This window comes from Cygnus olor, chromosome 6 (assembly GCF_009769625.2).
Source record: "Cygnus olor isolate bCygOlo1 chromosome 6, bCygOlo1.pri.v2, whole genome shotgun sequence".
NCBI classification, from domain to species: domain Eukaryota; kingdom Metazoa; phylum Chordata; class Aves; order Anseriformes; family Anatidae; genus Cygnus; species Cygnus olor.
Genome location: NC_049174.1, coordinates 37,226,027 through 37,239,829, shown reverse-complemented (window position 1 = coordinate 37,239,829; position 13,803 = coordinate 37,226,027). Strand labels below are relative to the sequence as shown.

The window sequence follows — 13,803 nt, the reverse complement described above, 5'->3', positions numbered from 1 at the left end:
TTCCAACTTTTTGAAACACGTAAGCTGTTTATTTATTTATTTATTTTTCCTTTGTCAAATGCAGCCCAAGGTACATCTTTCTCGGAAGAGCAAATGTTATCGTTTATGCTGGTGGAAGAAATAACTTTTATAAATTTAATTTATTTCCTCTTGTGTACTGAGTGTAGCAGCACTGGGACTGTAAAAAATGTTGAAATAACGCTGCCTTCAGATCTAATTCATAATCTGTCCTACACATGCTTTAAAGTAAAGCAAATAAAAAAGCCCACCTTGACTGACCTAAATGCAAAAATGAAAAACTTCTAAAATTTCTGGGATTTATGCATTGTCTAGGAGCAATATGTTTGTAAGATCTGGTGCAAGATAAAAGAAAGTTGATTATTCTTCTTTTTGGGACACAGTGTTTAGCATGGAAGTGATCAAATCATTGGCTGCCACGTCCCTAAGTGTTCAAGGCAGGGAAAAAAGAAACCCTGAGATGTTCTTTCTTAAGCTTGAATTAACGTTGTTAAACAGAATACCTCTAACTGCAGTGGGAAAGCTGCCTTGCTACACTCTGGCAAACTTTAATAACCTAATACATTCGGTTACCTCCTTAATCTGCCACTTATGTTTTCTATACATCTGCTGCTATCTGATTACCAATATATTTATCTTTTACTGTTGGTACCTTCCTCCCCTGGGCGCGATGGTGTCAGTGATGATCCAAGCCAGTGCTGATGGGATCACAGCTCATTACCGCACGGAAGGTGATTGGGATTTGGGCGCACAATGGGGTGTGACACCATCGAGCAGAGCGGGCTGGCGAAGGGAGGCAACTCGTTATAAATGGCAATGCTCCAGTAATGACATACTGAGTTTGGGAGTCAGCAATGATGAGTAGACCTCTTAGTGTTATCCTTGATAGGAGGAAACAAAATGACACAAGAGAAATAAAGACGGGTAGTAAAGGTGTGATCCACACACAACCGTACTGATGCCATGTTACTAGAATGGCTATCAGGGCAAACATGAATGCTAAAAATGATGGGTTGTCACTGGATGTGCACAACACGACATGACCATGAGCACCTGAGTGCCACGTATTGGCACTGTTCCTCATGGGAAATTATTGAGATTTTTATTATCTTAATGATGAAATAAAAAGTGCTCTTGTTTCCTGCGCCATAAAGAGAGCGAAAAAAATGGGCTTTAAAATGATAAAACAATAGTAGCCTCCTTGCTGAATGATGCGGCACTTTGTAATAATGTGGTACGTTTTGAAAAGATCTGTATTTTTTCAAAGACAAACATCAAATAGAAGGAAAAAGGTTATGTCACCTTCACCCTCACAGTACTGTCATTTATATGCTATCAGCTCATTAAATTCACATTAAGATACTCCATGGGACTTTAGGAGCTATTAGTGCACCTAAAATGGCATAACAAAATCTCAGTTCACTTTAAGAGAGATGGCATTGCGACATTTTGTATTTCATCACTGAATTATTATAGTCTCAGATGCATTCTGCTGTGATGGTAATGGAAGGAGGAATACTAGAGAGGAAAGCTGTCCATTTGTTTATCCCCAGGGAAAGAATAAAGAAAGTTTGATAAAAAACTACAGTGAAAGTAAAGCATTAACAATTTAACCCCTGTAGCAATGCTGAATAACATGCAGAATTTTTATATTCTGGTTTTCAGAATGTTTAAAACAAGAAAGAAAGAAAATTTTGAGTATAGTGAGCTGCGTTTTGTGATGGAAGGTGCAGGAAATGCATTGCATGAATGCAGACATCACAGTCTTTTATAGGTAAATTCTCTTAGGACAAACATAAAATTCCTTCATATGAATTATCATGAAAAAATAAGGCTATTGTAACCAAATTTGTTGTTATTATTAGGTTGCTTAATTTTTATTATTTTTTTTTCCTGTCTCTCATCAACATCCACAGCTAAGTGTGCTGCTATACGTAAATCTGTAATCTTGTATTAATAAATTCCCCGTGAGATGCTAGGGCACTACACTCCAGAAAGGATAAAGAAAACTGAAGCTACTCTGAGTTACTTTCAAAGAAATAAAGTACACGAATACTAAATAAAGGCTATAATGTTTAATAAATGGTACTTCTGAATTTACCATATTTATTTATTTATTTTGGCTCTAGAAAGAGAGCTTGGTTTAAGGATGCTTTTTCTACACAGTGCATCTATGTAACTGCAACTGTATGTTACATACATATATAATATTAATTAGAGGATAGAGAATAAGTTAAATTCAGTTTTTAATTTGAGGCAAAGTTAAACTAATTTTCTTTTAAATGTGTATGAATGAAAAAAGAAAACAGAAGTGAACTGAAGTAGGTTCAGTCACTTTGTGTAATGTATTTTCATAATATCTATTCAGAATTATTTAGAAAACATTGTAATTCCTTAGAAGTGGTTCCTTCCCTCTCCAATCAGCAGCAAAATGCCATGACTCAAGAGCTTAGCCTCATACACAATAAAAAGCCATCAGAACAGAATGACAATTTGTGAGTCTAAAACATTTTAGAGCCTTCGAATGTGCACATACACAGGGAGTGAAATTCATTCCTGCATGGAGAGCCAGGACAAGTGCAACTTAAGACTTCAAAATAGCTCTTAACTCCAATTATCTGATGTATGGGCCTTTGGTGGAGCAGCAGTGAATTTCTTCAATGGAGAGGGAGCTCAAAGATGTAGGAAGAGTCATTGCAAAAAAAAAAAAAAAAAAAAAAAAAAAAGCTCAGTTTTTGAAATAAGGAGGAGGGAAGTATCAGCACAGGGAATAATCACTTAATAAATGCATGCCGAGCACCTGCTAAATTTAATGCAGCATTTTACTACATTCAGTGCTTCAGAGTGTAATCTCTTTAGCACAGGGATTCTGCTGCTTATTAGATAGTTCACCTGTTGAAAAGCACTAGATAGATGCCAGTTTTATCATCAGTAAAACCATTCTTGAATGGCCAATCTGAAGGCTAAAACCTGATTGTTTGGCACGTATAGTTTTCTAGCAGAAAAAGAGCTGTGTTGTACTTAAAACCTTGCTCTTTGTGCAGCACTGGCTGGTCCTGACAGTGCAAGATGCTGACGTGAGTGCTGGGTAGCCTGAGAGGCAGCGTGGCTCATTCTCATTAATGACTGCCAGAAATCAGAGGGGATTTAATGGAGAATTTTGTCCAGTTTGGGGCAAGTATTTAAAAGGTCTAATGAAGGTTTACAGTGCTAGTGGTATTGTTGAAGAACACTAATTTTTAACCTACCTTCAGGCAATTGTACAGTGGAAGCCAAGAAGAGTGGTTGAGCATAAACATGGGAACTTAACTTTTAGAATAGTAGTAGACAGAAATCAGCAGAATTTGTGTAATTAGTTTGGGGAAGATACAAGTGCAGGGGATGCCCTCTTTAAAGAAAGTGAAGATGCTAAAACCAGTGAAAGCAATATGACCACCAATAGATTAATCTGGTGAGGGCAGCTGTCATTGTATGTTCATTAAGCATTCTGTTCAAGGCTCATGATGGAAACTAATTGGGACAGAGGAAAAAAAAAGTATTTAGACTTGATTGTGTGTTTGTTTCTGAAGGAAACCAGCTACCATGTGAATAACCAAGTTTATACTTGTCTATTACATATCGTGTTACCAGCAACATGTATTTTGGAGATGTAAATAATTTAGTATGTGTAAGAACTCAATTCATGCTTTTACCTGAGTGAATTCTCCATGTAAGAAACTGAGATTCAAGCCTTGAAGTTGTGGCTCATTTAGTGCAAACACTGCAAGATCGCAGTGCAGTTGCACCTATGTTCACATAAGTTCATATATAAGTCATGCTAATGTTTTTTGTCATAGGTTTATGGGCATTCACCAGGGGAATCCACAAAGATTTGATCACCTATTAAAAAATACAATTTTGTAACCCATAATAACATTTACCTGCTTTTTCTGAACAGTAGCCCACATTGCTCCTTCAATGGCAATATAGTTGAGTAAGAGCCAATCATGCCTTCAATGGATGAATCAAAGCCTGTCTTCATCTGCTAGCTTAGATGGAGGATTGCTTCTGATCCACACAGCTTTAACTCCAGGCTAGATCTTCCTCCTAACAGTGTGTATCTTGGCGGGGTATATCCTACAGCCAAGGAGCTGCAGCACGGCAAATTCAGAGGAGAAAAGCTTCCTGTGCCATTGGGAAGACAGGCTGGGAGGAATCTTTGTCGTGTTCATTTCCCATCTGCAGCCCAACATAGCAGTCAGGTTACTGAGAATCACATTTGGTTCAGATTGTATTGGAGTTGGCTAATACTGTCCCTTTCAAAGTAGATGTCATAGAAAAATAGACCCAGTCCTACTCCAGGCTAAGAACGCATGGCTGGGTGCTGTGGATGAGGACCTGGGGGGCAGTACTTGCTTTCTGCCCTGTCACCTTTCAAAAAGTAAATATGTGAGCCAGTTTATCTGCTGTGTATTATAATCTGCATCTGCAAGATGGAAATACAATGAGTGTTGACATCATTACCATTCACCAGAGAGTCTGATTTTACATTGAAAACACTGTGCAACTTTTCAGTAAGTTTGCCAAAAGATCCAGTAACTCTGATATTTAATAGCATTCAGGGATATCTAATTTATAATCTTTTCATCAATTCCAAATAATCCCTGTTATTTGTTTACTGTAAGTCTATTATAAAGTGACTTTTATTTCATATCTCAAATAGCCACCCAAGTCCTGTAAATGTCTTGCACCGTGATTTGCTGATCCTTAATGTTTGTTTTATAAGGTGAAGCAGAGTCTATCCTTGCATAGGCACCTAAACCAAAAATCTCCTTAAGCTAGTAAAGAGCTTAATTTTGCACTTTAGTCTTTCACTGCACCTTATGACATATAGTAGATAATCATTGTTGCCACTAATGGCTTGTCTACAGTGCTAATCCTTTCACAGGTATTAACTGAAATGGCTTGAAGTAAATATTGCTTGGTTATAGACCTAACTATGGTTCAGTATCTTGCTTTTATGCCGTGTCTCAGGAAAAGAACTGTAGCACTGTATGTTGTTCTTCCAGCTGCACGAGACCTGCACACCTCCATGACATTTCAGCAGGGCTCAGCAGTACCCACCACACAAAAGCTCTTTGGCCAAAAGTTAAATGAGGACCCGCCTAGCCTGCTTTGCAGAATCTGTCCCAGTATCCAACTCGCAGAAGCTTTTAATTTCCTCACTACCAGTTTGAGGGGGCTAGGAGCAGAATAAATTGAGAGCAGAATAAATTTGTGCTCTTTTAAAGAAACTGACAGGCTACAATATTAACGTACAATAATATTATTCTAAGTACCCACGATGCTGTTTTTGGCACCGATACTCTGCTCTAGTGTGTGGAAGAGATCCTGACCTGCCTTCCTCTTGTGGCTGCACACAAGGTACTATATCAATAAGAAAATTATTTGCGTTATCTCAGTCAATTAAGGAGTGTATTTTGAAATAATGAGGTGAAATCTAGAGCTACAAAGTGCGGCACATACTTCAGAAAAATATAGGGATGGAATTCTTAATTTACTGGCCTGAACGATAAACATCAGCGCTAGTATGTAGTTTAATATGTAAATAGTAAAATACAGTGAAATTTAGAGTACAATTAAAAAAAGAAAACCTTATAGTGTACGTTTGCTAAATCAGAGAGGAAAAACTAAAGGTCTGTTTTTTTTTTTTTTTTTTTTTTTTTTTTTCTGGGGAAGAAATAAATATAAAGGGTCACATTGTGTTTTTAATTTATCTGGACATGGCTAGAGTGAACACCATGTAGAATAGCTTTCCCACAGATTTCAGGCTTCAGTTCAAAGTGGTAATTGTGAGTGATCAGTCAGAGCTTCAGTCTTGTGCCCTTGTCTGGGCAAGAAGATCCCAGATATTCTGCACCTGGAAAAATCACTGAGAGAAAAACCCACACAGTATTTCTTCCAACAGAGACAGGTCTTTGTTGCTGTCACCAAACCCTAAAAGCAGTAACCCTCTTGCCTGTGTCTGCTCCCTGCTTTGGCAGAGAGGGATCACCACTGTCAGTGGTGAGATGAGATATGGTGACAGAGCCAAACCTCCACTGGATCCACCATCACCAAGGAACAGGGAAAGCAAAAGGTTCTCTGACACATTTTCCAGTGTTTCTGTATTAGCTGAACACAGCTTCTAAGATGGTACATTAATATCTATAACTGTATTCTGATTGCTAGCATAAGGCATTTAGCATAATGGCAGTGACTCTTGCTAGGGATTCGGGTATGTGATTGAGTTACTGTGGCTTGACAAATTAACAAACATCAGCTGAGCCCCAGAAACCTATTTGGTGCATCCTCATAGCCTCTGGCAATGGGAAGGTAAAATACATTATCTTCAACTTGAAAGAAAGAAGTCTAATTTAACTTGTTTTATCCTCTTTTGAGATGGCCCAAGAACATACAAATTGTGCAACGCACTTCAGCAAATTCCTAGTAATTCCTCAAGCTGTGGTAACTCTTTTGTCTCAGCCCTTGGTCTCAGCTCTACGTCTATAAATTTGTCAGCATCATGCGTAGGCTGCCGTAACGTCCTAAATAGCTGATGTAAAACCAGCATGGCTATCTGCATGCTGACTTCTGCAGGCCTGACAATGCCAAGGAAAGGGCCATCAGGAGGGGTGCTGTAAGGAAATGAGTGCAAATAAACTGAACAAAGTTAATGCTAACTAGAATACCACAGCCTGTTAATGCCAGCTCTGTGATGAAGCACCTCTGAATAGTTGGGACACCTGTCAGCTTTTAGGCAGGTTCCCATTAGATTCTAATTTTTTATTTTATTTTTTTTACATTTTCTGAAGCACAGAGTCTTATGTCAGAGGAAGTCTGCTATAGACAGAAATTAGGGACGATGTTTGTTAAGATCTGAGGTGACTGAATTTCTAAGTTTGGTTTTCTACTACATTTGCTTGCTTTCAAAGGATGTGATGTGGCATGCATGTTGCAGTGCACTTGGGCACCCTGTCAACTTGTGTAGGACAGATAAAGTGGACTTTGGGGATGACCTAGCATTGTGTGTGTCTGTTTGATATTACTCACGGTGAACAGCACTTTGGGAAATGTTAATTGATCATTATGTACAAGAAACATTGTGGTGCTCATGTGCACGTTTTGGGGGAGAAAATGTTAATTTGGAGGGTGAAAATGCCCTTTTAAAAATTAAACTGGGAAAAATGTACTTTTATGTTCTTTGCCATGGAGCCGTCTTTCATGCCTCCTCTTGAGAATGTGGAGTCTCAGCACCCAATAGTACAACTATGTCCTCTTGCAGGCCATCACATGGATTTTCTTTGTTATTATTGACAACTTTTTTTGTCACATAATGGTTTAATTTTTGGAGGTCCAATTTCTAACCTAAGTTCTTGGAAACCATACAGGGGCACCCAGGCAGTAATGTAATGTGGGGGTCTGCAGTCCTTAGGAAGTTAGAAAAGATATTAAGTTTACTTCTGTCCTTAAACTCTGAAACTCTAACGAAGAACTGCAGGGGCATAAGTGAAAGATTGACCGCTTGGGCTAAGATCTTATGTAAAAACAAGTTACAATAGCAGAGAAATAATGTCCAAGGTCAGAAGAGGTTAAAGTACAGTCAGAACCAAGACTTTGATGAAATGCAACAGAATGCGCACAAGGTAGAATAATGATCCACATGTTCAAGTACAGAAAGAGAAATGGTTTGATAAGTAAAAAGTTGCTGCCTTACTGAACACAAGAGAGTCTTCAGAGTATGAAAAAGCTCTTAAATTTTCATCCAAATGCATAGTAGCAGTAAAAAAGAATTATGAGGATTACAAATCAAGAAAATAAAATAGATAAATTGGAACCAAAAAAAGAAAAGTTGGAGAAAACTATGCTATAAATCCATATAAATTAGGAGTTGACTAGAATAGCCATGAATCTAAGAGTGGTTTCAGGTCTTGGTGGTTGCACTCTTTGCTTGATCAGATTTCAAAGCAAAAATGTCTGTCAGTGACATAACCACCCCTGGTTCATGCTTACTTATCTGAGTCTTTAGTAAGCCACAAAGAACCAAAACCTGCTGTTCTTACTCAATCCAATTGCAAATAGGAAATTGCATGAAGTCACAGAGATGTGATATGGCGCTGAGCAACTCATACTACGATTTTTTTGAGTTACACTTTTCTCAGTTAGAATGTTTGGAGTTGCAGTGAATGGGAAAGATGGCCTAGGAAGTATTTATCAAAATCTGTATGTCTGTTCAATGGGCAGACACCATATTTCTGGGATTTTAACTGTACTTATATGATTATTTTTGGAAAAATAATTGATCATTTCAGCACCTGGCACAGATATCTATGATCTGTTATTAGCTCAGGTTTCATATAAGACTGAATGTGAGTGGTGCAGCCAAGAAAAAGTGTAATTCAGAGCTTCTGGCCACAGGCCAGAGTCCTATATATACCGTACCATCCACTCTTATAAGCATCTTTATGATATGATAATGTCTAAACCTCATACATTTTTAAATTAATGAGGTGGACAGTATAAAGTGTTGGTTTGGTACTGAAGTGACCAGCTATAGCTGCATCTCTGCCAGGTAGAGTAATTTGGGTCAAGCCAGGTCACCCTGTCTGTGTCTCATTTTACCCATGAAGTAAGGATAATTAGGTATGCTTTTCCTCACTGTAAATGCTTGAGGTTTGCTGCTGAGCTTGCTATGCCTGTTCTTATAGGAAATCAGCTGGGTCTTTAGATCTAGTTTGTAGCAGGAAAACATGTAACAGAAAAAAATCCAGCCTACATTGCCACCTCTGATGTACACTAATAATTACTCTTACAATTATTCTTTGTAGGGTAGGAGAGGGCTGACTTCCCTATGAGAATATGCAGGAATACTTCACTGTTTTCTTAGAGCTTGCCTAGCATTTTTACATTAGTTATTTTGCAATAGTAGTTAAATCAAATGTATATTATGCAAAGACTTCTGGTCTAACCATTCAACAATGTTTGCTTGATGAGATCTTAGACTCTTACTAGTAGCGAGAGAGACTGTTCCTGAGCACATCCGTCAGTATAGGAACTGTCCCAAGAGTATCCAGCAACTCCTCGTCCAGACTGCAAGGTCTGGAGTGGATCTGCCAGGGCACTGACCTTGACTTTGCCCTTATTCCAAGTGTATGTATTGCTAGATATCAACAATCTAAACAGAACTAAAACCCTAAGCAACCGAAATATAAACAATCAAAACAACAAATGCATTTGTTGTATTAGTTGACAGCACCCATAATGTCACTGGACAAATATGTAAATACTGACCTAAATCTCTTTGCTAGAGACATTTGTATTCACTTTAAATGTTGGAATAGACAGCAACACGACTAGCCTGCAGCCTGACCAGAAACCTCAGTGCCCACACAGCCCTGGGTGCAGAGCTGTGCCTCCTGAGAACTCAGGCCTATGGGGATGCTGTGGCATTCAGGAATCTGTGATGGAAGGAGGATTTCATTCGTGTGAATTTGGCACTATTCATTAGTAGTCAATTAATTAAATACAAACCTTTAACAATTTTGGCCAAGCAGAAAAAAGTAGACAACTGAATATGCAGAAAACTCAAGTACTGACCCCAATCCATCAATTAGTTAGACATTAATTGCATTTTTTCCCACTGACTTAAGGAGCTGTGGATCAAACCAAATGTAGTATACTGTATGGAGTCAGATTTCTATTGCTAAAGCCAAGGGCTTTCAGAGGTGTTTCCTGAAGCAGGTAATTAGTAACATTAACCTTCCTTTCCATTTCAACGGCTAAGGGTAGGAAACAAGATAGTGATGCTTGGGTGGTCACGTTGGCCAAACTGGGGCAATCCAGCCTCACCAGTCTCAAGGGACAGAACTCAGACTTGGTAGCACCATGGAAATTGATATAAATTGGTTCTCAGTCTTAATCTTTTGGCTAAGTAAGAGGTGTTCAGTTTTCACAGAATTGCCTCTTCCCAAAAGATCAAGAAAGGCCACTGGACTGGGTCAGAATGAAACCAAAAGGCTGGACTAGGCTGAACAGATATTCAAATGTGCATATTTAGACATTTACACAACTTTTCATTATTATTTTTTTTCCCAGCATTTATGAAAATAACTACAACATATATTTAGTTGAAACACGTACTTGCACACAAACCCACAAGTGTCAATAAGTGGCTAAGTTAACCTACAAAGACCAATGTGAAATAATTTTGCATGTTTATGCAAATCAACTATGTACAGCCACAAGAAAAAAGTATTCAGGTCTTAACAAATATTAAGTATTGAAGAAAACTTATCTTAACATTGCTATAACATTTATAAAACAGACAATATATTTTAAAAAGTTTGTTACCCATCTAAAAAGTTATATATATATATGTTACAGACTAGACAATTCTTATTAAGTTTCTGAGTTAATAATTCTAATAACTCTAACTCTGGAGCACCACTTTCTTGCTAAGGTGTTTTATTTACCTTGAGAGAGGCAAGGTTTCCCTAGTGCTGGAGTGCTGCGATCTGGTTTATACACAGTATTAAGTGTTTGTAGTGTTTCCAGATGCTTAATTCAGACTGACTCCAGAAGGAGCTAGGCAGTTCACTGCCTTGTGGGACCTATGATGTAATTTGCTATGTATAAAAAGGCAATAATGCCATTTACCTGTCTCAGTGAAATTTTATGAGCATGAAACTAAAGCTTGAATTGTCTTTACAAATATTTCTGATGCTTTTCAACAGCTTTTTGGGAAAACATTTTCTGTTGCTGCACCTTCTGTTGAGAGACAGTTAGGTTTTTAAGGAGACTGAAAGTCAGAATTTCTTACTTTTGTTGTCTCAGTGTTGACTTGTGTTTGCTCTAATACCAGCAGTGCTTTGCAGAGTCATAGAACAGCTACCTCAAGTGCCCTGCTTGCCATACATCTGTACAAAAACCACACAACTCTCATGTCTTGGGAATGAGCTAGAATGAGAAGGCACCTGAAGTACAAGGTGTTTCCAACTGAGTTATTTCTATTACAGGAGCATCAGGCAGAACAGGCATATTTTGCTATGATTATTTCTGTTTAAAATATTTTTAATAATAATCTGTGTGATTCTAAACATGATTAGAAATGATGAAATATTACAGTTTCCCCTAATACAAAAATTCTCATTTTGGTCAGCAATAGTATTGATGTGATAAAATCCTATTTACTCTGATACAGGGAGACCCTAAATGCAAGGCAATCTCCTCCTGTTTTACACAAGGGAAGGGCACTTTCCTATGGAAGCACTACAGAAATAGGAAAAGCAAATTATTCAGGAAGAGAGTATTACGCATATTCAAGTTAGGAACTTTACTGCCAGTTACATGAAATTGCTTTAGTTCTCCTTTTTTTTTTTTTTTTCTATCAGCACATTAAGCAAAAGTAGCATCACTTAAACACACATTCTAATTCAGTGAAATGACACATGTTACTACAAACAAATTACCACACAATACAAAAATGGAGAAAACAAATTATATTAGAACACCTCCAATATTTGGTTTCTCATATAGCAGTAGAAGTCAATGCCACTCTATGATACTGAAAATGACATTTTAAATAGAAAAAAATGTTATCTGTTGTTGTATATTTTTTTTCTAACATAGTGAATAACTGAGGATTTTTTCATTTGTAATGTAACATAATTCTGGAATTTATTTTTGATTATAGATGAGGTTAACTTTGATGTTTTCAAAATGAGTTTCAAAGACCATTTATTTAGCTAATTTTGAAGGCAAAAACACGCTGAAACTTTTATCCCAGTTGGTAAGAAGCTATCCCTTAGTTTTATTCAAGTTTTCACATAAAAATGTCAGTCGGGAATAAAACTGACAAATATATTCAATCAAAGATGGAATATTTTTTCCTCTTAAGTTGCAAATGGCTTCATTAAAATAAAAGCACCACCTTAGGGATTGCATAAAGCAGAATATTGGTACCTAAATGGTATTTATGACTCGGCTAAATGTAAAGTGAATTAAAATTTAAAGGATTATAGTCAGGTAGGCCACAGACATTCATAGGAACGTCCATTAGGGAGACGAAAGAACCTGCTGTCCCCAGTGATGGGAGCACATTGGGTTCACGGTCAGGCATACCTACACGCTCAGTGGCACCGTAAATGAAAAGCATTATGGCTGAGCCCTAAGGTACTTGTCTGATGCTTCCTTCAGGCAAAAGAAGCAAAATCCTCCTGTAAACACCTAGGGTTGTGTATATGTCTGTATACATATGTATGCATGTGCATATAAATATGTGATGTTACAGCACAGTCAGGAAACTGCGGATGATGAAGAGCAACATAGTTAATGTTTTAAAATATAACCTGAGCATTGTGTTCTTTACCAGAAACTTGCAAGATTTACCAGGAACTTTGCAAGTAATGCACAGACAGGAAAAGATAAGGAGCCTTCGAGGTACAAGTCTGCTGTGACACGCATTGCATTGTCAGCCAGAAGGAGAAGGAGCGCTTTTGGGTTGTGTAACTTATTTGCACACAGCTACGATACGGATAGTTGTCTTACATTTCCTGACTTTTTGCCTTTAAGAAGAATGAAATAATTTCCTCAGTTCTTTTAATTTATTGAATTGAATTCTGGCCTCAGTGGTCAATGTTTTACACCACAGTCAGCAGATGATTGACAGGAGTTCTTGGAAGATTTGTTTTCTTCCCATCATCTTGGTTTCTTCATGGAATAGCCATTGTTCAACTTATTACGCAGAGGGGAGCTGGTCAGGAAATAGCTTCTCATTACTCATAGTGTTTGTGACCAAACAATAAAATATTCTTCAAGATGTGTGCTTCTAATTTACAAATGCATTTCAATGAAAACCAAGAATGCCAGTTACAGTTTTTAAAAAGTAATTGAAAAATGTATTCAACCATCTTTAATCGAATGTCATTGTATGACACCTATCTGTGCACTCTTCTGGTCATATTACTATGGTATTTTGCTCCAGGCACTGGTCTTGTTTACCTGAAAAACCATTTACATCCTAGAATCAGTCAAATAATCAGCCCCGATATTTATTCACCCACCACCAGCCCCTTGAATATAGTATACCCAGGATCCTGACAATTATTTGTGTTGAGAAATAGATATCGTGCAATTCGTTGCCTTTTAAAAAGATGTGGCACATTTGCATAGCATTCATTTACATAATTTTATTTATTTCCTATTGCTCCTACCCAGCTACTCCCTATTGTAATGTGGCTCCTGGCCGTGTATTTTGCCTTCTCTGCTGCAAGTTACCGGAGCTTGCACACGCTCACCAATGTGTAATTTGCACAGCTGTTTGTGTCACCTCTGACTATGGCCCTGTATGTTTAACTTAGCATATTATAATACTGCAAAGCTTTAAATCCAAAGGAATGTGAGATGGGATATATCTATTTATTAGAATATTAGCATTTCTAACATGACATTTTATACAATGCTTTGAACCACATGGTGCATATTCCTTTATTTAAATAGTACCTCTGAGTCTGAATATCTTCTTTCCAATTTGGACAGATTAGCTAAGTGGTTAAGTGGTGTCCTTTTATTATCCATCTGCTTTGTGCCTTACTACTATATTTGATAAACAGGTGAATAATGGGACTTTTTTTTCAAAATACAAATCTTTATAACTGTGCGTTGCTATTTACATTTTTATGTTTCATTTCATTTCCCACTTTACTTTTTAGAAAATTTCAGAAAATCTTTTTTTAAAAAAAAAAATTAATAATAATAAAAAGGAAGCAT

The 13,803-nt window shown here is 37.4% G+C and overlaps 1 long non-coding RNA gene across 1 annotated transcript in view; it reads left to right on the top strand.

The window, feature by feature from the left end:
• The window catches only part of LOC121072363, an 85,917-nt gene extending 72,401 nt beyond the window's left edge, over window positions 1-13,516 (top strand). The window contains exon 4 of the long non-coding RNA XR_005821156.1: window positions 12,407-13,516. This is a non-coding gene — a long non-coding RNA (uncharacterized LOC121072363). The remainder of the gene's footprint in view (window positions 1-12,406) is intronic.
• The last annotated feature ends 287 nt before the right edge of the window (window positions 13,517-13,803 follow it).